This window comes from Battus philenor, unplaced genomic scaffold, assembly GCF_028537555.1.
Source record: "Battus philenor isolate CCGP_79_NKW_IND1 unplaced genomic scaffold, ilBatPhil1.0.hap1 SCAF_14, whole genome shotgun sequence".
NCBI lineage: Eukaryota > Metazoa > Arthropoda > Insecta > Lepidoptera > Papilionidae > Battus > Battus philenor.
The window spans coordinates 2,341,805-2,369,745 of record NW_027181676.1 but is presented as its reverse complement, the minus strand read 5'-3'; the positions used below and the strand labels follow the sequence as shown (position 1 = coordinate 2,369,745).

Here is a 27,941-nt window from a genome sequence, read left to right as displayed (position 1 = left end):
TTAACAAACTTGTTACGCGGCCATTTTGTTTTTTTGATAATTTCATTTTTATGGCAGTGGCAGCCCAGCCTGCAGATTGACATAATATACTTATTATGTCATTTTCAGGTAAAAACTTTTCAACCCTTTCCAATTTTTTGATAAATCATTTTATCTTGAATTAAATGAACGTTATGGAAATATTAATGAGTGAATTCTTTTTATGAAATTTTACCTGAATGCTGCAGTAGGTGTGCTGGTTAGTGAAAGACCTGTCCAAGCTTTTCATTAACGCGTGTATTAATAATTTCTTTTGAATATATATTTCATAATTTTCACATCGTAATTAGTTTTTCTTTTAACCCGTACCTAGTTAGTTGGCACTTGTTTAGAAGTATTACGGAGTTTTTTTTTATTAAAAATGCGTGTCACAATGAAAAATATTTAAGTATAAAAAGAATATATGATTTTTTTGATATTACATTTTTAATGGATTGTATAGATTGACTGCATATTTACTATTTCATTAATATATAACAATAATCGGTGGAATTTTTTTGTTTAAATTAGTAAATGTAATGTTTTTTTTATTTTTTTTACAGAGAAAAATGGTTATTAAAACCTTTTAGGTGGTGGATGTCCAGCTTATTTTTCAGCAAAAAGCTATGAAGTTTTTTAACCTATTTCTAATATACTTGTAAAAAAACTTACGTTAATTTACCTTTTTTATTAGAATGCTACAGGCCAATAACTTCTATCAATAGAAAATGCAGGGATATATAGTAAACATTTATTAATTTTACCATGCACCAATCCTAACTTTGATAAAGATTTTTCTTATTGTATTAAAATTACATTATTGATTATTTGTTCACATCACTTGTTTTTAGATAGGGTGTACCATACATTAATTGTCTGTTAATGAGGTGGCAATTTTGCTGACAAATGAGCTATACATTCACCCCTTTAAAGCCTTTTTAGCTAGAGAAGTCAAGCTGTATACATAAAATGTTTTCAGTTGTCAAATTTATTTTATTTGTAAAAATGTTTTCACATATATTGCAATAGTTTATATAAATGTCCATTTTAATTTAAAACGTCAAAAGCAATTTATACGTGTCAGGTACAGCTGTTGGAAAAAAAATGTTTTCTTCTTTATTTATTACGCTGTATAAATAAAACAATCAAAGTTTGAAATATCACTCATATTTTTGAGGATATAGTTTTTATATCGAATAGTTTTGACAGAATTTAAGTATGATATTTAAACCGTTTTATTTTAATTTTAACTTTTAAATATTTGAGTAGTCTCTTCTGAAGGTCCGACGGCATATTTAAGGTTGCGTGAAGTAACTGAATGCAGGCAGCTCAACACCGGTTGTCGTCACAATCTTTGGCAGAGGCCTATACCTTGCGGTTGGCGTCTTTCGGCTGATGTGAAGATGAAGATGATGATTATTTAAGATTTTCGTCACTATTTTATATTCGCCTGACAGAGCTTACACCAGAAAATATACAATTTATCTCACTGGCTATTGTAACTGGTAAGAATACCTTTACATATATCCGTCATCTGCACGGTTGCGTTGCGATCTTTCGCTTTTATATTATTTATTCTTGTTTACTCTTCGACCTATTTTTGTACTGTTTCGCATTCTTACACTAATTTCTATAAAACCGGTGCCTTCGTCATCATTATCAGCCGTAGGATGTCCGGTGCTAGACACAGACCTTGCCTATAAATTTTCAATAGGAACGATTGGAAGCAGTTGGCATCCTTCGGCAGCGTTTACGAATAAAATTATGGTTTTAGAAATAATAAATTACGTGATAATAAAAAGTGAAAAAGCTATTTCAAAACTTGGATTACTACATATTGAAATTAATTATTGTGACATATAGCGTCATTTGTAAAAATCAAGGTACCTTCACATTATGACATTACTTTTGCGCCCTCTGCTATTTATTAAAATTAAATATTTTTTAATATCTGTTCCTGTAGACTTTTTAGTGCCAAAAGTAATTGGCTAGTCGCATTACAATTGAAAATTGATTTTTTAAAGTAATCACTTTGTATAATATGATTAGAAATAAGTGTAAAAGCTTTCAAGCTTTGCTAATAATGAACTAAATATTCACCCCATTTTAATCACCCCGTATTTATAAGTAATATTATCGAATCCTTATACCTATTTATATTCAACATGAACTGAATAAGTTCAACACAGATAAAGAGAGACATCGATTCCATTTTTGCCATTGTAGATTAACGAATAAAAGTCATTTTGAAATGTTATTCCGAGCTTTATAAATAGGATTATGGTTTTGACAACTAAAATACTTTGATTTTTTAAAAAAATTAATTACTATTATTCCCTAATAAATCTGTATACATTAACATATTAATCCATTGAAATAAAGTGATGTATAAAAAATAAATAGAACAGATATATGTTCAAAGTTGAAAAAAATAGTATCCAAAAATATGTGTAGCATGATCGACCATAGTGAAATTTCGTCACTGATTTGTTGAACCCTGACCTCTTTGTTACGGTTGTTATCAAGATGGACATCATCGATAGTACACCCCAAGTGACCGACGAAGTTCGACGGGCTGGCGAACGCTTCAGTCCGCAAGGCGCGTTCGACGCGGGAACTTCTCCCGCACGAGTTATGACTTTTGCCTCGCCGAATTAAAAAATATAAAACGTCATTGTCAAAAAAGCGCGCGAAATATTTTTCGTTTAATAAAAATGTTTAGTGAACATACAAATATAATTTATGTGTAACTATATTAATAAAGTGCATTATGTGATGTGTAGTGCAATTAAAAAGTTTTAAATTTATTAACATAGTAATTGTAGTAAGGTTTGTAACATGGGTGGAAATTTTAAATTAATTTTAATGGATTCCATTGCAATAAAATAGTGACAAAAACTTCGTTTAAAAATATAGCAGAAGTATTTTACATTTCAGTTTTTATTTAGGTCAATTGTTTTACGATTATGGTTTCGCGTTTTATGTCGTCCGCTTCTAAAAGAAATATATGACAAATGAAGAAACATGTCGTAGATAAAAACATTAAAATGTTCTATATTGAATAACATTATTGTTACTCTTAAAAAAAAATGAAAAACTCGTACATTTTCTTTACTTACCACAAAATATATTACAGATAGCGTTTTAGAAAAAATTAAGTTCTAATTAATTCAATATATTTCTGTATAAGACATAAGGCGGTCACTTCATAAATTATGTACTTACATAAATTATTCAAACATTACATGCTCACAAATATACTATTATCTTAATGAATAAATTAGTTAACCAGGTTTTTTATGTAGAATATATATATATATATATATACATATACACACACATATATATATATACATAAATATACATATATATGAATATAACATACGTGGCTTTTGATAATAATAAATTTGGCGCGATTAATGGTTTTCCAAAATTATGTCATTGGTTTGAAAATATTTATTTATATTAGGAGCACGGGAAAGTAATATCATTTCTGTCGACATAATTTACAGAAAAACCGTTTGATTTTTACCGCTTCAGCATTGAAAATGTGAGCTTGTTGATAACGAAGGTGAAGATATTGTTTATTAGAAATAAAAACTTGTTAAAAATGTAGTCGTGTGAATTTAAATTAAGAGAGCGACATTACTTTCCGGTACCCCTGATGTAAAAATGATTGTTTTATAGATGTAAATATATCTTCTTACAGTTCTTAGCTAAAATGGCTGCCTGTCGAAAACGCTGTTTCTTGTTATATAATCTAAATTTCAGTTCGTAGCCATTACACGCAAAAAAAAAACAATTAACTCCTCGTGAAATTGTTTACTTAAATGACCCTCCCGTAGTAATGACTTTACTTACTCCTCTTTCGCAATACAATCTATTCTTCTGTAGCACGTGCTCCCCCTCGATATTAGAATGATCAGGAATCGTTGCACATTCAAGACGAAGGTTTGAGAGCTGGTGCTTGACAAGCTTAAAACCTTCGCCTTGAATGCGAATAAAATATATATATAGTTAATATATTTATCACATTATATTTTTATATCATTATAGTTAGTAGTATTCCTTAGTATGTTAATATGAGGCGTTTTTGATCATCGATATTATTTTCTTTCTAATTTTGAGTTTTCTATTCTTTCTCTTTTATGATATTTACTTATTTTATATATTTTCATTAATTTGTCTCCGCACCGTCCAAACGGTTACGTACAAAATGACATAGGCTTTAAATTCGCCTGCATACATACGTTGTTTAAGATGTATTTTAATAAATATGTCATTTAAAGATGTTAATAATTATTTAATGGCAATTAATATGTATGGTATACACTATTCAATAATCAATGGTTTCAGAAATAATAAATAGCGTACTTAATGTTAAAATAGTAAGAAAACGTTTACAAAATTACTATATTAAAACTAATTATTGTTTAACATCTTTCTCTCTCTGAGCAATAGTAGCCCTGTGGTTAGGACTGAGACTTGCGAATAGATTGCGGATTTGATTCCCCGGATACAATCTTATATATAATTCACATTTTGTACATTAATTTTATAGGATTGCCACAGCTCATAAACTATGTTCAGATGATGGGCAGTAGCTTCCTTTGCGTACCATAATACCACACTGTGATCGTTAACCCACCTGCCAAGTGTTTTGATTATTTTATATCCCACATAGATATCTTCGAGTGAAGCCTAGACCTTGCAGTAGGCGTCTATGGGGTGAAACGACAACCACGCCCTTTGAATTTTGTACTGCCATAGTTAATTAGCAGACACATGTTTTACAGTGATCATTTTTTACAGGGTAATTGAAAGTAGCTTTCACAGCTTTAAAGCAAACAAATGAAATTTAAATTCTCCTCTTGAGTGCTTTTATAACTAATCACCCTGTATATATAATAATCAAGATTCCAAGTGTATATAAATGTTCGCAAATGCTGAAGAAAATTGTAAAATACACATGTAACGGTCATTAATGAGTAAAATTGTATTTTGTAACTATTTATACTGACAGCGTTTTAGCATTACTTTGTGATTAATGACTAAATGTTCGTTCAACTCTATTTTACTTTAGTCCGGAAGGACAATTTATGTATATGTATTTTGTTGTTTTATGATTCACGTTATGGGATTTTACCTAAGCTCAAGCGTCTCATGGTGAACAGATGACCTTGTTAAAGCCGTAGGAAGATGATGGATACAGGCCACTTCAAACTTGTCCTATTATCAATCTATGACAGCGAAGCTTGTCTAGAAATGGACGTGGTATAGCTTAAATGATGACGAAAGAGCCATGTGTTTATATCTAGATATATACATAAACAACCTCTTTTAATTAGTCCAATTTGCAGGTAGTACTTGGCATTTAATTGTTGACATTTTCTGTACAAATTAACAATTGAATAATCATAAATTAGAACATAACTAAAGTCAATGATACTAAAAATAACCAGTGAAATTGATCATAAATCATGACGTACACGCAATTGATTATGAACTTGTACAGATCATTATAAATTTATAGAAATATAACGAGGTAAATCCCCGCGCTATAGATAATAATATTTGCTACTTGTCAGACATAAAATCGCATAATATAAAAACGCTTTATTAAATATACAGCGTTATAGAGGGAATACGAGGTATTGCGATTGTAGGTTCTAGTTTTGGAAACCAGTCTCATTTTTATTTTTTTTATTTAATATTCTTTATTGTACACGATAAGATACATAATATACAGATACCATAATATACAGAAAAGTACAATGGGCGGTCTTATCACACAAGGCAATCTCTTACAGACAACCATAGTAAGGAAAGGATAATAGTACTTATAAAGGGTAGTTCACATGTACAAAAAAATACATATTCACAAACAAATGAACATAAATATACATAAACATACATAGACATACATACTTAAACATACATGCATACGTATCTAACATATGTATACACAGTCTTATGTATAATTCAAACTTGTGCATTTATTATATAGGATTATCTTTGCTCACAAACAAGCTTCCAGATGATGGGCAGCAGCGATCTCTGCTTGCCATAATTCCATATTGTGATCACCAACCCGCGTCCTAAGCGTGGCGATTATTGTATATCCTCCATATATCTCGGGAGGATTTCTATATCTTGCAGTAGGTCCATCTATTGAAAAGAACACGACTAGAGAGAATTCTGTATGAACAAATTCAGATCTCGAAAAATATTAATTGTATAAAATTATGTTTCTTTATACCCTTTTAAGACAATCTATATTCTATCCAAAACAATCTTAAACATGCTATGCGAGGCCTTTCAATATATGTATCTAATACATGAAGGAACTATAGGCAAATTAGTTTTATTGTGCAAACGAACAATGACTTTAATATTGCCTGTAAGTAACATGACGTTGATAGTTTATCAACCACCTTTTTTATTGCGAAGGAGTTTGAGTTTTAAATTATTCAAACATCTATAAATTATCGATGGGATTTCTTTTTCTATCTTCTTAATTTTTATTAGAATGACATCTTAATTTAAATATTTGAAACCTTTTTATTTTGTGTCGATGGGAAACCTGGATGGATACAATATTTAAGGGCCGCCGGATCTAATATGTAACTCACAGCTGCCTTTCAGTATGCTAATACACATCCATGGAGGAAGCTGTGCCTCCCTTCAGCATATTGACTTTACCGCATTAACACGAGAATGCTTTGCGATGCTGCTCTACTCGGGTTGGTATTGAGTAGATAATAAAAGGCCCCCACTGCTACTATTCTATTGAACCCGGGCTAAAAGTTTTAAATATTTGTAACATAAAGTCAAACTGAAGCGAACAAAATGTAAAACCTTGACATTGTAAAGAGGAGATCCGTAGATGAACGAATATGAACGGATTTGCAAATAGAAGTGGTAGTGGTTGAGCTATGAAGCATATACAACTGATGGTTGTACGGACTTAAAACTGTTCTGGTGAGGAGACCATGAATGCGCACATGCAGGACGACCACCCCTACAAGGTGGACAGACAACTTAATTATGATCATTTGAAGACACTGGATGCAGGATGGTACCAACCGGTTCAACCGAAAGTCTATGGGGTAGGCCTATGACCATCTTTGGACGTCTTACGGCAGACACGATGATGTTACGTAAAAGGAAAATTACAAGACACAAGACATGAAAATTATAAATTAAATGTTCGAGTAGAATTCGCTGAGATAATTTATTTTGAAATATACACGAATTTCCATAATTTAAATAAAGAGTCATTAAATCTTTAGAATAGAATAAATAGGAGCGATTTACATGTTACAATACAGTTGTAAAATACAGTTTGTAATAATAATTTGCCTTACATAAACCCTCTACAATGTCTGGAACTTGCGAAGGACAGTGTAGACAAAGTTAATAGTTACTTCTATTAAGCAAATTGTTAATTCTGGATTATATATATGTATATATATTTACATATATATCGGTAACGGCATATATACCATATACAGGATATTTGTTTATAGGTATAAAGGCTGTAAAGTGATTATAACAGAGGTCTTTTCTCTCAATTATCGTATGATACCCAAAAATCATAGTTATAAGTGAACAGTAAAAAAATTCGTTTTTAGAATTCAGATCACTAACAGGTGGTGCAAAAGTAATGTCATTATTTGAGCCGGCAGCCATTTTATTATGAATTAAAATATCTATAATATATGAATTAAAATATCCTCTGTTGGATATATTAAAAGTATAATATTGATGATATTCATTGGACAAAAAATGTATCACTCAAATGGTCACTTCTCGAGTTAATGCATAATGCTGGTTGATTTAAGGAAATTTGAATTGTTGCTCGCAAAACATCGCAGAGTATACGAGGCGCTCAAAGGGTTCATCGTTCGAGCACATAACATTAAATAAGCAGTTATAATAACTTTACATCCTTGGGATGTATATCGCTTATGCACAATTAATTATCTACATTCTAATAAATAGTAAAACACAGTGACATTTGGTGCCATTTGTAAAAATTAATACAAATTCACATTATAACATTACTTTTACGCCATCTGCTATTTTTTTTTAATTTATTATTGTATAATATCTGCTCCTATAGCCTTCGTATTTCCAGAAGCTATTTGCCATTTTTAAAATAAATTAATGAAATATATTTCAGAGTGATTAATTTAACCAGGGTGGTTGGAATTAGGTGTAAAAGCCGTAAAGCTTATGATATGTGTAGAGCTATACATTCAAACGTCTAAAGTTTTTCTACCCATTACCAAACATCCTGTAGATTTAAAAAATGTATGATTGTATAGACAAAGGTATATAAGCTACGAACTCATTTTGCCTTATCTTAATCTTTGAGTAGATTAAATACGTTCTTGATAATAAAACATTTTATGTTTAACCGTTAAAACATCAGATTTACAGTAAGTGGTTTTGGCAAATAAATACGCATTTGCATCTAAATTAATTTAAAAATAAAAACTCTACCTTTTGGTTTATTATTGAAATCACTTATGACCATAATCAGACTGCTTGTGGACAAGTAGAGACTGATATTCCAAGCTGTACATTCCTCAAGTGTGTGTTGAGCCGTACCTTCTTCGTTACCACAATAGTAGCATATGGTTGACGATTTCCGGTACTTACCACCTAAAGCAACTAAATATTATAAACTTTATTACATCTATTACTGTGTACAAGAGAATAGACAGCACCGAATAAATGAGTTATCTTAAGTTAATGTTATTGTAACTTTAAGTTTTTTCGATATAATTCTAGGTTTACATATAATTTAGGTTATATTAAATTTAGTACATATTGTAATACAAAATTCAAAATATAAGTAAGAAGTTTATTGGTCTCTTCTGAGTGATAGAAAAAAAATATTTTGGAGAATTTAGTTTCGATATTGAGTTAAGAGATCGTGACTAGGCTATCATTTATTCCTATGTCCCCGAGATCGGGCAGAGAGCGTTCACAATACCTCACCATCCCGAGCAGTCTTGAACCTCGCGCATTACTTCGCTCCAAGTAATTTCAGCTGCCTATACTTCTGCAGTGATCGTCCGCCGCCTGGTTTACTTTGGGCGGCCACGTCTTCGCTTTCCTTGAGGATTCCATTCTAGGGCTTGCCTCGATATGTGATCAGGGTACCTTTGGAGCGTGTGGCCTATGCAGTTCCATTTGCGGTGTTTGATCTGCTGGTCGATCGGCATCTCACCGCAGCGTTTCCAGAGGTCTACGTTGGAGACTTTCTCAGGCTTGTATATACCGAGAATACGTCGAAGACAGTTGTTAACAAAGACTTGGGTAATGACAAGGTTTCTTACTATCCAAAAATAGAATAAAAAATTCTGCTGTATAAATGCAATGTAAAAGTTGTGCACTTAAACTATTCCCGACCAGAAGTAAAGAAATATCGAAACTTCTGTTTTAGTAAACTCGATAGGTTTTATTAGAAAATGAAGTAACCCAACATCGTACCAGATTCAAGACGGCGGGAAAATTAATTTAGTACAAGACTTCACACTTTAGCTAAGGATGTCGTACTATATAAAGTTTGTTAACCAGTATTATTTAGTTATGAAGTGTGACTTACAATTGTAGGTCGCGGGTTCGATTATTTATCTATGTTATTCATATGTGAGCACTGGTAGCTTAGCGGTCGAGAACGGAGAATTGCTACAGGTCGTAAGTTGGATTCCCGAGGTACAATCTTATGTAATTCACATATAGGATTGACATTGCTCTCAAACAAGTTTCTAAAGGATTCTCAGCAGCGTTCTCTACGTACTATAATACACACACACTCGTCTGCCAAGCGTGGCGATTAAAGTATATCCCTCCATAGATATTTTATTAACATGCTTTTTGTACCACCATTGCGTTAATTGCATACTCTACCTTCTTATTGTATTGTAATGATGCACAAATAGACTTATAATAATACATAAATGAAGACTATATAATACTAAAATAAAGTCTTAGAAATATCATTTCGGACTTTTTTGTGTCGGCTAAATGTCTGTCGTCTTAATGTCCATTCTATGACAGTCCAAAACCATCAGGTCGTGGTTTGTTTTAGTTATACCGTATTAAATTTTACTGATTTTTGAAGTAAAAATTACTGAATAATTTAGGAGAGTAGTAATATTTTTTTTTAATTTCCGTGCGTCTTTTTTCGCCCTGCTAACTTTTAGAGACTTCGCTCTTGCGGCGGCAATTTCGTGGACATATCGCTGACATAGTTTTCCGAGAGGCGCGCTTTACGCACCTTTGCCTCGTGTGCCGACGAGAACGTTTAAGGAGATCGTTATTTTTTTAAATTTCCAGGGCAAATGTCCGCTTCGGTTACATTAAAAGCCTATCCAATTATTACATATTAACAACGATGTATGATTTTTAAATTTTTTATAGTAAAAATGATATTTGTTTTTTCAAATACGCTAAGTTTAACATTTTCAAAACCACAAAGCTTTGATATTATTTATATTTATACATAGTATTATTGGATCCCTTCTTTCTTCTTCTTATTTTCTACACACTTCTGCTGGAAGTAGAATGATAATCTTATCGAGAATAAACAAACAAGAAACAATAATTACTCTTTGAAAAGGTTATTCTACAATTTTTACATTTCATAAGTTTTCTTTTTATCACATGAAAGACAGATACTAAACCTAGGCATATTTGTTTTGTATATAATCTTTAATACAATAATTAGATGTATTTATCAATCTTTCTTTAATAAAAGCTTTGAATTCTTTCGCGGATAAATTGTAAATTGCTTCGGGGTTTTATTATAGCATCTTTCCCGTCTCAAAAATGATGTATCAACTTTGCGTAAGCAACTAGTGTTACTTATTTATCCTTCTCTTACAAAAAAAAATGTGTTTGCTGATCTTATTTTCCGAAATTATTTATACAACTGAGAATAAATATGGTAACGTGGTAAATATCTATTATATTAAATATATCCCTAGAGATTCAAACGCTCTGAGATTATAAATTGCTAAAAATTGTTTTTTAAGTGAAAAAAAACCTTTTACTTTTTTAAATCAAGCATAAAATATACTAGTGTATTGCCTTGCGTGGTAAGCCAGCTGTGGAGAACTGAGAGTTGCGATCGTAAGTTTATTTTAAGTTTACAATCTCTTGTATAATTTAAATATTATTAAATTAATCTTATTATAGCATAAAAGTTTTGGATAGAAATATTTGGGATTTGATTTGTTGATTCATCTACGCGATTAATATTATAACCGTATGCGTCGAACATTAATAAATTTCTTTTAAAAACAGCAGCAGTTTACCTAATATATTCAGCCGTTACTTTGCGGAAGTCCATTCTAAGTAAGAAAAGGACTTATATATATCTTCTTCCGCTATGTAGCACCGATTAGTGCTTTAGACTTTATTAGACTAGATTATAAATATATTAGATAGATAAGACTCAGTGTTTGGCACTAATCGGTGTAACATTACTCCTGAGGATGCCCCGTCGAGGGGTAAAACACGTGTTGAGTGATTTAACGGTGGTAGTTGTGTTTCGCATTGTTTGCCGCATGCACATTTATCAGCAGGCTGGCGGGCGGTGCACTTTATTACATGACTACTGCTACATAGCGGAAGTAGCTATATATTAGTCCTTTTCATACTTAAACAACAGTTTAGTTTCTGACAGGATCTCAGCAAATATATAATAGTCCGAGCCGGTGGTAACTTACTTATTAATATGTGAAAATAACTGATGATTCAAGTTCGTGTAAATGCTTATTTGAATAAAAATATTTTGAATTTGTGTTTGAATTTTAATGAAGGCGGTGACGGTCGCTATACAGATCATTTTATGACTTTTTAAATACAACATAAATGTCTGGCCAGTACTACCTATTTTAATTTTTAAAAAATAATATATCAATACTTTTCGTACAAATAACGCATACATTTAATTGTTTATATTCCTGACAGATGTTAGTTGTTTAAACTGAGAGTCCAAATACTCATTGTCGCGCAGTTTTGGATCGAGTGCAATCAATTAAGCTACAGTAAAAGCTTCAATAGCTTAATTGGCCAAAAATTCGACGAGCACTCGTATTGTTTATCGATGAACAGTTACATTGGACCAATTTCGTTTCCTATTCCAATAGTTCGTATAAACTATGTTTTAGCTGCTTTCATGGTATTTTTGGCCCCTGTTTTTGGAGACCTCTTCCTTGCCGTGTATAAGCAGTAATATTATTTACTATGAATTTTTCCATGAATTTTGTTATTTCCATGCTCCTTTTTTGTCCTTTTCTTCCATTTGTTTCCATAACTTGTTACCTATCATACATCGCCTCTCTTTCTTCGTCTTCCCTCCAAAATACTGTAACGATTCCTAATTTTTATATTTTACTAATTGTATATTTATCTAAACTTTATTTTGTATGTATTTTGTTACTATCCTAGAGTATTGTACATTTCTATATCACATTTTGTATTTTGGTTTTTCACAGTTTGGTCAGAATATTTATCTCTCTTCTGTTGATTTACGTCTTATTCATTCTTATTACTGTTCCGAATATTCTACAGTACTCCAAAAGGATCTGTCGGTCTCCTTGGCTAAGTAGCGAGGTGATGTTACTTTACTTTCCTGCAACTTTTCTGGACATACATTCATTTCGCGCCAAATTTTAAATATTTCGCTGTATTATGGTATCATACCACAGTGGAGTAAAGCTGCTGCAACAATGACCAAAAACTTTATATGGGAAATGTATACATTTTCACATTTGGATGCCAGATGGCACTCATAAAGCTCACACTCACACAGAAAATGTTAAAGAAGGTCTGTGTTCAGTGTTACTAAACTGTAAATGACTTCATAGAAGACAGCATACATACTTTGGAAATATTTTGTGATTTTATATATATAGAATTCTGTTCAGTTTCTTTCCCTAGTTCTTAAGTTTGAGGCATTTATTATCCGAACAGGCGGTAGATTCAACAAGACGTTACCAAAAGGTTTAAACCTTTTTATGTTAAATAAAAACATTAAATTAGGTTAGGTTTAATTATGTAAACATAGTATTATGAACCGGTATTTTTAACGTCTTTAGTGTTTCGTATGTCAGAACTTTTGTTAAATAAGCGATTTAGTATTTCATGTATTACATTGTATATTAATTCGATATTCATATAGGTTATTATATGTTTTATTTGTGATATTTATTACGTCAAACCATTTACACCTATTTACAATCAGCCTATATAAAGTGATCAAAAAACGAAAAACCTTGAAAATAACAAGGCGAATAGCGAAATATTCCCACAAGCAAGGACCTACTATATAATGAAGGCTAGTTCCATTATGAAGTCGTAAGTAAACAGAGTTGCTTACAAATGCTTACAACGTGACCCGCATGGACAGACGGACAAGAAATATACTAAAAGAAAATTCAACTAACTCAAAGCTAATATTCGTGTTTTCTGTAGAAACCTGATTATTATTCTTAACGATATATTCGGTCATATTTCGGTCGGATCATATTTACGCTGTATTCGGTAAAAGATTTACATTTATATTTCATTTTTCGGATCACTTAGTTGTACGTGACTGTAGAAAAAAATTGAACAAGGGGACGTGTTAATAAAGTAGTCTTACATTTTGATAAAAAAATGTTTAATGTTTTTTACTCACGAAGTTAAGATTTATTATCATTTATTAATACTTTTTTATACACCATAGACAAAAATAGAGGGAAATAAAACAATTCATATGGTACAAAAGGCGGTGTTAACGCTAGAGGCGATCTTTACCAGACAATCATTGGATGGGGATGAGAGACATACAAGAATACTTATATATAGATATATATATATATATAGATACATATAAACATTTACGTGCGAAAAGTACTACATAAATATGAATAATTAAGAAATGCTACACAATATCCTATTTTAGAGGCCAAGGACACTTCCTTTACCATTCACACTCCCTCTTTTACCATTTTTTTTAAATACAGACAGCGATTTAGCGCATCTAATTGGTTTTGGTAGCTTATGTTAATTGTTTAGGTAGTTCTCCGTAAACATAGTAGAATGAGAAGACACACTCAATAACTCTAAAAATTGAGGAAATAAAAAAATGCATTAAAAATGATCAAATAATTGAAATGAGAATAAAATCATATGATTATATTATTCAATATATAGCCTCCTCATTCTTGATTCGCTCTCGGGGATAATAAACATATTCCTCTTGTATCCTGTATAAATTAAATTAAAAACAATTAACGACATTTAATGCGTCACAACTGCAGTTAGTAAAATTTTCTCTTTGCTTTACGATACGTAAAAAAATATTTAAAACGAAAACAACGCAATACAATGACCGCTATTTTGACGTTTAAATTCTCCATGAGTTTTGGAGGGCGCCCAAAAAATTTCTTTTCGCGCTAAATGAAATGTTAAAAATTCATGAGACGTTTTGAGATAACAAAAATATATGTATTCCAATAAATCCTTCGCGGTATCGCACATTTACATTCCGTTCCCTGACATTTTTTTTAATTTGTATACAGACTAATAACAGTCGCTGAAGCGAATTATAATGACCTTCAGAAGATTAAATATAATACTTGGATGAATATCAAATACTTTTGTTTTGACAAATTTATTTTTTAGACAAAAACAGGCATTTTTTTTTTCTATTGTACATATTACCTGTCCATTGTCGATTTAAAAACTTTTACATATATAACCAACCATCCAGTATTATTATAGAGAATTTTGTGTGGAATGTAATGCAATTTATACAATCAGATAAACACGATGTCGTCATATTAAAAAAAAACTAAATTGCGTCTAGCTTCACCACTTTCAACAAATAACGAGCTAAACGGAAATTTGTTTTTTTGGGTGTCACACTCGCGTAACTCCATTTCTATTTTTTTGTTAGTATTCTTTCAATTTGTTATATATTTTAGTGTAGATAATGATGTCTTTGGGTATATATATATAAGAAGGATATTTACAGATACTACAGAAAACATAATTTACTCGTAGCTTGAAAACAGACTTCTTTACCACATTTTTTTTTATTTTTAAAATGGTTTTTAAACGGTTTTGTTTAGTTCGACCCGTACGGAATTTGTTTATATGGGTCAAAATTTGAAATTGAAATTTAAGCACTTTCCCGTTGTCAGATTGATCTGAAATTTGGTACACACATTTAATTTAGATAACAATACAATATAATAAAATCAATAACAATATAAATCTAAGATGGCCGCCGATACAAAATGGCGGATTACATATTTTTCCTTAACTCCCTCAATATGGGTATCAAATGAAAGGGCTACACTAGTAAAACACAATGATTATGTCAAAATTTAAAATTAAAGATGGACGCCGTTCCAATATGGCGACCTACCTAGTCAGGTACATATTTTTCCACAACCACCACAATATGGGTATCAAAAAACCGTTTAACTTAAAAGTTTTTTAAATGTATTTATTAATTCTAAAGAGTTTAGAGTAGTACGTGAGATTGTTAAAATTCGAAATAAATATAAAAATTTAAATCATTACCATCCTCATTTCAGCAGATTTCTAATATGAACGATTGATCTAGCGCCTTCAGACCACTTTCAGACTTTAAGGTCGACTTCTCAGTTAAAGGTAGACGTCCAATGCTGAGATGACCAGTCTGTGGTCTCCATTCTACGTTGATCCGTAAGGCTCCTGCGGCTATTCGTACTACGTGCCCACAGCTACTTTAACTTGCTTATCTGCTTTTTCCGCTCATTTTCGCTCGTCTACGGATCTCCTCATATCTAATTCGATCAAAAAAAAAGATATTTTTAACCTTTATAGGCGAAGCATTTTACCTCTGTCTCACCTGATGTCAAGCGATGACGAAGTCTACACTACATGCTTGTTCAGAAAAAACCCATTAACTGTTGTCTTTAAGACTGCTAGATTGTAATTGCCTGGAAACAATGATGCTGGTAGGTTGTTCTTCTTGGCTGTTCGCATAATACAAGTATTAGCAAAACTTAGTGCGATTGGAAGGAATATCAACCGTGTACGCATGTCGTGAAATCGTACGTCTTGTTATAAAACGGAAGAAATTAGATGAGGGAATTGTTTGTTGTAATTCCGCTGCACGCTCTCCAAAACGCAGTCTGTAGACCGCCGATAAACTGGGAACTTTCGCTGATGCTCCAAGGTTTTTTTTTATGGCCCCCGCCATTGGGAGCCTCTTGTACCCCCTATCTGGTGTGGGACAGGGACTTTTTTACATATTTTTAATTTTTTCATAACCTTTTTTATTTTCTCTCTCTTCATTTAGGCATCTTATGATTTTCCATTCGGTATTCATTCCATATTTCTCCTTTCGTTCACTTTCGCTCTATGATCTTCCATTCCTCTCTCATTACAGATTAACATTTTTTTTATTTTATTTCTGTTTATTTTACATTCTTTTTATTTTACATTTATTTCACATTAGTTTTAAATTTTCTTATTTATTTACAATTTTTACTGAACTTACTTTATTTTAGTTTTTATCAATTGCTTTGGTAATTATTACTCTACAGTGTGAGAGGAAGTCAGCCTTCGTTGTTTCTTCTCTTATCAGGGAGGCTATTGATTCCTCCCTGAGTTTTACACCAGACCGGCACTCGAAGTCGAGTCCTCCGAATGCGGATGCTCCAAGGTTTTTTTTGTGGCCCCCGCTATTGGGGGCCTTTCGTACGTATCTTTGTGTCGTATCTTTGGTGGGACAGGGACTTTACGGGCAATTTATTTTTTCACATAGTTATTTATTATTTCCATTCTCTCCTTTCGTTCTTCACATATTCTTTCATGCCACATTTCTGCTATCTTTCCCTTTTACTCTGTGACCTTTCATTCCTCCCTAATTACATGTTACATTTTATCTTTATTTCTTTTCGTTTACATTTTTATCACATTTTATATCACATTTTGAGTTTTATTTTATCACATTTTTTCTTATTGTCTATTTAAAATTTTTCTTATTTTCTTTAATTTTTATTTTTTAGCATCACTTTTTTAATTATTTCCTTGCAGTATGAGAGGAATTCTTCCCTAGTATCCTTTCTGCCTATCAGGGAGGCTATTGACTCCTCCCTGATGATGCTCCAAGGTTTGAAGCTTAGTGCTCACCAAAGTTTCGTTACCAATCAGCCTTTTGACTCGTCTCTGTAATTAATAAGGTAATTAAATAAGGCTTATTGTTAAAATATATACATATATTTTTTTTAATTTCTAACGTGTTAACTCTTATTTAAGTATTTTTAACTGCATAACATTTAAACTTATTTTTAGAATCAGATATTAATTCATTCGTATCTATGACCAACAAAAAACAATTCTCTACGTAGGAGCTATAAGAGTATTTTAAAATTAAATTAATTATATTTAAAGACAAAATAAATATTCAGATGATATGGTATTATGAAAATATTATCGCAGTAAAATTATGTTCATGATATTTACGATCCTTTTAGGTCAGGTAGAACTAATACGGGTGCAACACACTCGTATTGTCGTAGCACGTCTACGACTATCCTCTAATTGCTTCGTAGCAGTGCTACGGCTCTCATCTCTTAATTGAAGCGATATAACTATTGCATGAAAATGTGAGCATTTGATAAGTTTATTACTTGATATAATTACAATATAGGATTTTTATCATTCATTTGATGGGTTGAATAGTTGGTAAAGTTGAATTGTTGAATTTTTATTTACAAAGTACAACAACACACATAACATATAAAAACTTCACGAAGTTAATAATATATATATATGTGTACTTATTACTTGCATTTACTCTTAATACTGACTTGCACAATATTCGTCAAATAAAAATTTAAATATAAGGAAAAAAAATGACACGATGCTGTTGAAGCCGAAAGGTTCTCGATTGGCGACCAGGAGCCGGTAGGCGCAGCGAGGATTTGAACGAATTCGTCTTGCAATAAGTATCTATCGTCTGACATGATGATAATGAACAAAAATTAGTTCTAACAATAAAGATGCTAAAGATAACTCTTAAAATATATTTATTAACATATATTAGAACGTCGAAAGCTTTTTTTGTTGTTAAAGGGCTGTGGTGTACATAAGTACGATTCCAGAGTTTTATGCTAAGTATTGTAGGTGGACATGGATCTTGCAAGTGGCGAGGTTTTTATGTCAAAGTTTTAAAGTCTCATATCTCGTCAGTTATAATATATTCTGAATTTCGGGTAATTTTTAATGTTCAAATTGTATCCAGTGTTTACTTTTTTGTACCTTTACGTATTAAAAACATAAATCTAACTGTAGCCCTTTTTTAGTGATATGTATGTGGGATACTTAATGCAAAAACACTCAAATTTACTTCTTTAACTTTAATACAACTGCTTAACAAGTCCTTCCCCTAATCACAACAACTGTCATCTGTCAAAATTTACCAAACGTCATTACATTTTTTTAAACGTTGCTTCTAAAAGTAAACACTCCCATATGTATACTTTTTTATAATTTTTATTAATTTATTGTGGTATCGCGTCTTGTCTATTTTAAAGTCATCCAAAACACTAGACAAACTCAACTATTGTGTTGCTGAAAACCATGTAAATACCCCGGATATAACTGGCATCGATCCAAAACAAACATAAATCATCATAAATCAAGAAGAAATATGAGTTTAATTTTCATCGGAAGCAAATGTTTTTTTTTTTTGCGGAATAGTATAATGGGTTCGTTTGAAGATGCCAATCGTAATACCGAAGTGCCTTCCACTGTTGAACGTCGGCCAATTTCGTCCACAGATTAAATACAGAACTATGATCGTAACGGATTGTTAACGATTTATTTAATTTTGATTAGATAGAGTAGATTTTACTGCATTAAGTATGTTAGAATAGATGTCATAAAAGGTCACTGATAGAACTATATCTCTCTACTGAGTCAGGTTTTGGCCGGATGTAAAAGAATGATTGTTAGTAAGGGAAAGACTAAACATAGTTGTACAACATTCAACGTCTATCATCGAAATATTGTCAAATAGGAAATTAAATAGTAATTAAGCACTAAAATGTTATGTGTTAGAGATCATCGTTACTAAACAAGTAAAATTCACGGAGAAGGTTGTTATAGAAAGACATAAAAATTTAAAGTAATACAACAATACTTCTCTCATACAAACCGCTTAGTAAAAGACTCTTGTAATAAAATGTCATTTAACAGAGTTTAAAAACTTAAACGTTTTTTAGAATGATGTAAAACAAAGAATAGAACATTGAAGTCTAGCAATGTATGAAAAAAAAACTTATTATTATAAGTATTCATTGTTATTATATATTCATAATAACAATAAATAATGTGATTACACTACAATATATCTCTTTTATTTATATTTTTAATTTAAGTGTGATATGCGTTTAATTTATCAAAGTGCGTTGTATGACGAAGCAGCTTTATTTTTTATATAAATTCAATTTACAATTTCTTCATGAAAATCTATGGACTTCAAGGATAAAGTATTGTACAATGAATTTCGATTGGATATGTATAAGAATAAACAAATTTACTTCTTTTGAACTCTGAAGAAAACTCAACAAAAGGCGAAATGAGGATTCTTTGAAAGAAATATTTGCCTCATGCATAACAACGATGGATATATACAAATGTTGAGTAAATTCTAGAATAATCCAAGAATCGTTTTTGCTGTTTATTATATATTTTATACGTTTATGGTACAAGGTATTTGTATGAACCATAAAATTCAACAATCAATTTCAGATTTACCTCTGAAGAAATTAAAAACGAATACTAAAAAAATATTGTTGAAAAAAGTTTATTATTGTATTCAACAATACTATACTGATGTTAATGCGTGGAATAAAATGTTGTCGATGCTTACTCAGGAAGTTAATTATTGTCAAGAACTTTTTTAAGACTATATTTATAGAGCAACTATTGAGTTTCTCGCCGGCTTTTCTCAGCAGAACTGCCTTCACATTGCCTTGACATTTTATGTTGATTGACGATTCGAAAAAGCCTATTACAAACAATTTCGAACCTATTCGAAAAAATTGTATAAATATTTTGATTTGATTTTTGATTTAATTTTATTTATTATGTCCATATGTAGTTTTTAATTATATATTATGCTAGATACTATAATGAATAATTAAAAATGAGTTTCTGATTTTATTATAGTGTTGAGATCAACGCTATAATAAGATGAGAGAGAGAAAGAGTGGAATCTGGACTTATTCGGTTTTTATTGCCTGGCTATCATTACTACTTGTGAAAGCGCAGGAAAAAAAAACTTGCGGAAGAAACTTTAACAACGCTTCTATTTAATACGATCGGAGGTTGGCGTTCCATGTGATATATGATCTAACCTCGTTTCCGATGTGGCCTGTACGCTTTCGAATGTAATAAAAATTTACATGGCTTCATCACCTTCATCATGTCAACCTATAGACGCCTCATGCATGGAAAAGGCATTCACGATGACCAGTCTTCCGATGATCTTGACTATGTCATCTGTCACCTGTGCTTGGCCTTACTAAACCATAACATATCGCATACGTGATGCCAATTCTTTGACATATTTTACTACTTAAATTAACTTAATTACGTATTGTTAAACATATTTACAATCGACAAAATTGAGCTTAAAAATCTTTAATATACTTCGACTGTTTTAAAAGATTTCCATACCTTTAATGTTGAAATTAGGCCTACGTATTTAGGTAATAAAAATATATCTTGACGTGACGACAGCCTTACTTAAAATTCAATTAGTAGTCTGTGGTTGTAAACTGCTCTGTGATTATTTACTGTAACAGTCGGAGAGAGGATTCGACATTTGAAATTGCTGGCTTAAATGCACGGAGACCGTGTCCGAAGCCATTACTAATAATATATTAGTACATCGTACACGGTATAGAGTGTTCGTATATAGATGTGATATAAAGAAACGAAAAAAAATATTTGTGCATGGAAAATTAAAAAATCGTTATTCATTAACGGGATAATTGGAAAAACACGTAAATGCTTTAAAACTTTTATTAACAAGCATCCTGTATAAAGTGATCACTATGAAATATATTACGTTAGTTTTTTTTTTTCATTTGGAATTTGATGAGCCTATAACATCTGTCTGAATAAAGTCTGCAGCTACAGATAATAAACAATAATTATATTTTAATATATAGTAGCTTGAATTTGAAAACGCTTTTTTACTGTTATACATTATTTATAATTTTTGAGACTATTTATTTTTGGATAGGGTGTACCATATATTAATTGATAGCAAATGAACTACACTTTTACCTGTATAAACCTTTTACACTTATAACCAATCATCCTGTATAACAATTAATCCTTATTTTCCTTGGTTGCACCATTACTTGGGAACGACAAACTTTTTAATAACTTTCCTAATACTTTGTAGAAGGTAACGGAACAGAAAATGTAACGGATATTGAAACTGCGCATTTGAAAGTGTACTTTAAACTTTGCACCCTTGACAGTTTAGTAGTCGTTTAGCAGCTGCATCGGTCAATATTTATGTCACATTCAATTTTTAAGTCGGAATTATGGTTATTAACGAAATTATACTACTGTATCTTGAGCAGCTCAAGAAGAAATAAAGGCTTCGGGAAAACAAAGAGATTTACGCAAGCGGCGATTTTACGACGTCGTTCTTCGTTGAATAATGTCTGGTTGTGCAGTAATAGAATATTTTATAGCTTGGATAATCAGCATAATAAGAATAATAATTCTTAATTTTGTTTGTCTCAAATTTAATGCTTTATGCTGGAAAATTGCAACTACTATTTTCTATAATACTTTGCACACTTTACTAGATAAAATATCACAGATTGACCAATACATTTCTATACATCTGCAATAGTCACAATTTTTTTAAAATATTTTTTTGGCATTTAAATCTGACTGCTATTTATTTTTTACTCGAAAATTAATAATTAGCTCCAATAATACGAGAGTCAGTTCGGAATTTATATTATTCAGATTAAATAAACATGGGAAGCTCTAAAAACTAAATGCGATATATTTTTCTAAAGCGTAGCGAATGTGTTATGTTTTCGATTTATCGAATTTAAACACTTATTACTGTTATATAGTGTAACTTACTTTTAAGTAATAGGTAAGTAGAGTACGGATTTCACGTAACGTAAACTTTGTTAACGTATCTTAGTTCCAGGATTTCCTCGGGAATCTCGGCACGAGGCGTTATATCACATGCGAAATTATTGGAATGAGCTGTCGAGTTATTAGATCACTTAGGCGGGCGCTCCATGGAGACATTTAGGACAAGGGTCCCCACGTGAAGAACTTTTCTTGTCTGTCACTAAGTAAGCGGTAGCATTTCGACTTAACAGTTGCTGTTACCTTGTCAATGACACCACCGTTAACCATTGTGTAACAAAAGAAATTATTGTGAGTGATTTAACGGTGGCAGTTGTGTAATTCGCATTGTTTGCCGCATACACATTTATCAGCAGGCTGGCAGGCGGTGCATTTTGTTGCACGACTATCACTGCGTGTGCGTAAGTGGCTAAATATTGGTCCTTTTCTTACTTAGAATGGACTTCCGCAAGGAAACGCCTGATTCCATTAAATATTTAGCAAAAGAAACTCCAGCAACGCTTCTATGTAGTGAGACACCTGGCATCCTTTTATTAAAGCATATATCAGGGGTGGCCAATCTACGGCTCGCGAGCCAAATGCGGCTCTTTGAACGATTATTTTTGCTCCGATTGATTGTCGAATAATTTCAGTATTTAAATTTATATAACCCATGTCAGCTCCTGAGAAATCGAAACAAATTAGCGGTGTAAATTATTATTATTATTATTCCACCATAAAATTAGCGAAATTCTAATATCGATCATAAATAATTAACCGGCATCTTAAGTATTAGTAGAAATGCTGTCATATACGTGTGCCAATATATCTAACTTCAATACACATATTTTAATGAAGTAATTTAAACAAAAGTTGTTTAAATTACTTCATTAAATATAATTTTTGTGAAAAAAAATTCTTTGCATGTTTTAAATGCTTGTCAATTGCGGCTTGCATAAAATTTTAAATTTCGAAAAATGGCTCGCACAATCAAAGAGCTGGGCCAGCTCTGACTTACCCATTGCCTGTGGCGAGGTTTTTCTAACTCTTTGAAGTAGAGTTTTAGGTACACAAATTTAATTTTTCCTTCTGATTATTATTTAAATCAATCATCCTCGGAAAATTGGTAAAATATTTGTGGAACTATGATATATTTTCGTAGACGTATTTAAAGGTAACAGTTGACCCTTACTTTAAACTTTAACTTTCTTTTAAAATTATAACAGACAATTAAATAACATTCTTTATTCTTAGATATGCAATATTTTTTGTTAAACTATGGACGTCCTATAATTGAAAAAGTGACGACGATTTCATAATCGGGAAGAAAATTGGGAAAATATAAATAAAAATTACAAAATCATAGCAATAATAGGCAAATACTGTAGATCGTATTGAAAATGTAAAACTATACTGCCTAGTTACCAACCTTCAGCTGACAATATAAGTGACCGCCTATTATTGATTTTGCGCGGAATTACAATTTACGCGGGAAAGTGAACAGCTGTCATTCTGTTTTTTTTTTCTAATACCCATTACGTAGTAAAAAAGTAAAATAAACCAGGGACTTTTTTCTTAAAATTTCAACAAATGCATAAACTAATATATGAGTCATATATTCAAACAGAGTTTTTCTACTTTTACTCATTACCATACTTTATCTTAATTTGTAGTAATTTTTTACAAAAATAAATCAGAGATGTTACTTGTTCTATACTTTTTCAAATTAACCTTCCTCCTCGCATCGTTATTCTCATTGCTAAGGTGATGATTGATTCTTCATGATGGATCCGGACACTATATGGGTAACTTAATTCATAATAATAAATAAATAACAAAAAACTATCAATCAACACTATTTAAATTTTACTCCTGTGTTTTATTAACACAAATAAATTAAACATGTTTACAATACTCTGCTAATAGTGACGAGTGTATGACAATTGCGTGTTAATTAAAATGACTAAAAATAATTCAAAAAACAAATTCACAAAATTGTGTACCAATAATATAATACAATTATTCGAGATATAAAATGACTAAAATTGGTTTGCCATCCCTGCTTTTCTAACATTCATAAAATGAGGTAACAACTTTTAAAAACCTTACTTAATAAACCAGCAAAAGAGAGTACGAAGAAGAAAAAAGGGACCGAGGAGAAGTCCAAAACGGTTGTCAGCTAACGTGGGATCGGAGTTACTAATTAATATTGCCAATACACTTAGCAACAGAATGCAATGAGACTAGTTCGACGAAGGCAGCCTTCAAGAAGGAGCGACAGGCCTCACAGTAGGAAAACGATCAGTGAAAGAAAGAGGGATATAAATTAGTGATCGGAATATATGATCACAATATTATGGTTAGTGGCCACCCAACATTCAGAGTTGCAACTGTTCATTTTGATTTTTGGTGACCTCATTCTATTTATGTCACACCTAAAACCTCTTTTATAATTCGAAAGAGACTATTATGTACAATTTGTTCATGTTGATGTTTAGATTTTAGCATTACAGATTTTATTTCTTGCTCTCTCTTGATATACCCGGATTAATACGTGTCGTACACGAGAGGTTACTTTGAAATATAAAATATTATATGTAGATAGTAATAGACTTAGGTAAATTACAACAATGGACGCCATTTTCAAAACTACAATTTATATAGGGAATGCAAAGGATACATCAACGTTTTTATCGTATCTGGAATGTTTTGATACATACATATAATAATATTTCCGCCCCCGCCGAATAAAATGACAATCGCCGTCATCATTTTAAACACATTCTGGTTTTTAAGTAATTATTTGCAATATACGAATTACAATACACCTTGTCAATTTTTTCTTTAATTTTCTTACTAAAAATGGCGGAGATATTCAAAGTAATCTTATTTTCTCTAAATGAACAAGGTAAAGTACAAACAAGATTAAAAATATTATACGATATAAGTAAAAAATTCACTCCCATTCGGCATGCTAACAAGATACAATTATGTTCTAATAAAATTTTTGAGATGTAAACAATATTTAGTTTTTCGTTTGTCCTGTAAATTTGCATTATCATACTTATCATTATATTCAGTGAAAGTGGCGATATATATCAGCGTATATGTATATCAAAAGTATCGCTGTATTTTAAAATGGAAAAATATTTATATCACCAGGCACAATCCGATACAATATTGGTAGAGATCACATAACAACAAAACTATTTAAACTGAAGTTAAGGAGACAGTGGCAAATTCCATAACCTTATACACGTCACGTATGGCCCGAGTAATCACGTATTTAGTTCGCACCCCGGGTCATTTGTAGCCCGTCCAAGTTTTAAGTAGAATTCCACAACTTTACAACAAATCGGGAGATATCAGAACACATTTAGGGTTCGGTGATTAAAATCATACAATTAAGAAGTCTTACAAAGAAACGATTTAAAAATCTGGTAATTAAACAAGGGTATTTGTATGATAAATCTTGATAAATTCAAACATTATTTCATTCTAATAGATTCAGGCGTTACCTTGCGTAAGTCCAAACTTACTAAGAAAGGAACTAATATATAGCTAATTCCGCTATGCAGTGGTAGTCGTGCAATGAAGTGCACCGCTCGCCAGCCCGCTGATAAATGCGCGTGCGGCAAACAGTGCCAAACACAAAGTGGAGTTTGGCACTGGTCTGTGTAACATCTTCTGAGGATGCATAAGCACCAAGTATAACCCTATCCATGTCTTACTAAGCGACTCTGTTAGTTGTAAAGGGTATAGCTAGTTGCTTATAAAAGCGTCCTTGCGTTTTCTCTGATGTTAATGCTGATAGCCCTAGGGCTTTTACAGCTGCATCGGTACTGAGTTCACGGAGCGGAAGGGTCCGTGAACTAGATTAACTAAGCGACTCCACGTTTGTAAACCAAGCTCAGAGTGAGAGACTGCCGATATCATCACTGGTTACAAACATTGGTCGTAAACTTTCGTCTTTAAGCACTGAAATATATAGGACGTGATAGAATTATATTAGCTTCAATATAAACAAAAATTACACTGTTTGGATTTGTGAATACATAAGTTTTTTCATGATATTGCGTGCTAATAACGCCATCTAGTGACACAAAAGATAAGACTTTTAATTCACGATTCTTTTGTTGTACAAAGTTTTATATATAATTCATAAAGTCGATCACATCAAACTGAATGCAATTATTCGTTCTAATACATTACACTGAATGTAATTAATTTCAATATCGCATGTTTCATATTCGTAGCACGCAGCTTTAATAACTTCACGCTATTAGAGTTATTATTTTCATGTTATTAAGCTTCGCGTCCCGATTTCAAACTAAGATTGGCAGTATCCAAACAATATCCAGTGCATAGCGCACTAAACAACTATTTTGTTCAGTATATTATATTTAATATAGTCAACAATGAAATATGTTGCATAATGTTAAACAAAACCCATTTTCCGTAGGAATATAAATTTTGAAAATGGAATGAATCTTATATATTTCATATTACGTATTTACTCTTCGATTACACCTTCTGTTAGATTTATGAGCAAATTTATTTTTATTATTATTGACATTAAAAAAAATTGTACACGATGGTTGCATCACCCTCTCTAATCTATTCCTTATTTGTTGGTTATACTGTCACCAAAGTTCCCAACCGTTTTTTACGACCTCTCTTACTGGGGGCCTCTTATTTTTCTATCTCTTTTTTTAGATACATAATGTGCAATGTTTTTTCCACAAACCTTCCTATTTTCATCCTCTCTCTCTCTCTCTCATCCTTCACAATGTCTCTCTTTCTTCCTTCTTCCATCCTTTAAAATTTCTTTCATTCCCACAGTATTCATTTACATTACATTCACGCATCGTCTCCCATCCTTCGTCATATTTCTTGAAATATTAATTATATTCATTTCCGATTGACTATTTTTAATTTTTCTATTTTGTTTTATTTTATACAAAACTAATAGATACAGGCGTTATTTTGCGGAAATCCATCCTAAGTAAGAAAAGGACCAATATATAGCTACTTCTGTTAAATCACTCAACACGTGTTTCACCTCTCCACGGGGCATCTTCAGGAGTAATGTTACACCGATTAGTGCCAAACACAGCGTCTGGGGTCTGGGGAAACACGTGTTGAGAGATTTAACGGTGGTAGTTGTGTAATTCGCATTGTTTGCCGCATGCGCATTTATCAGCGGGCTGGCGGGCGGTGCACTTTATTGCACGACTACTACGTGGGAAGAGGCTAAATATCTTAAATAAATTTCTTACAAAAGCACTTTGACGCCTACTGCTAGTCATAGATCTTCCTCAAAAATCGCCCACGATGATCAGTTCTGTGCTGTCCACATCCAGGGACTTTCTGCCACCTTATTCATGACGTTGGTCTACCTTACGGGGGGCCGACGTCTGTGTCGTCTGGCTCGTGGTCGCCACTCGAGAACATTTCGGCCCCAACATAAAATAAATATTAACAGTGATTGAAAATGAATTGAATGCAGTTATTCAGAAGCAATAATTGTATTCAAATGTACACATTACCATTGTCAATTACAGAGAGGACAATTGTTTTTCAATTTCTAAAAACCATTTAGTGTCCCCTATTTTTTTAATTACAGTAGAAATACGATTTATCACCACTTGTTCAAACTTGTTTTTCTGGATAGTTATTGTTGACACGCTCAGCTGGCGTCGAGCCAGAACCCATTTCGGAAGCTAAAGCGTCCGAAA

At 31.8% G+C, this 27,941-nt stretch overlaps 1 protein-coding gene across 3 annotated transcripts in view; it reads left to right on the top strand.

Annotated features, from left to right (window-relative positions):
- The first annotated feature begins 2,630 nt into the window (after nt 1-2,630).
- The window catches only part of LOC137933842 (uncharacterized), an 86,915-nt gene continuing 61,604 nt past the window's right edge, over nt 2,631-27,941 (top strand). For all 3 annotated transcript variants that reach the window (XM_068777910.1, XM_068777909.1, XM_068777908.1), the window contains exon 1: nt 2,631-2,847. The gene's annotated coding sequence lies outside the window, so the exon portion shown is untranslated. The remainder of the gene's footprint in view (nt 2,848-27,941) is intronic.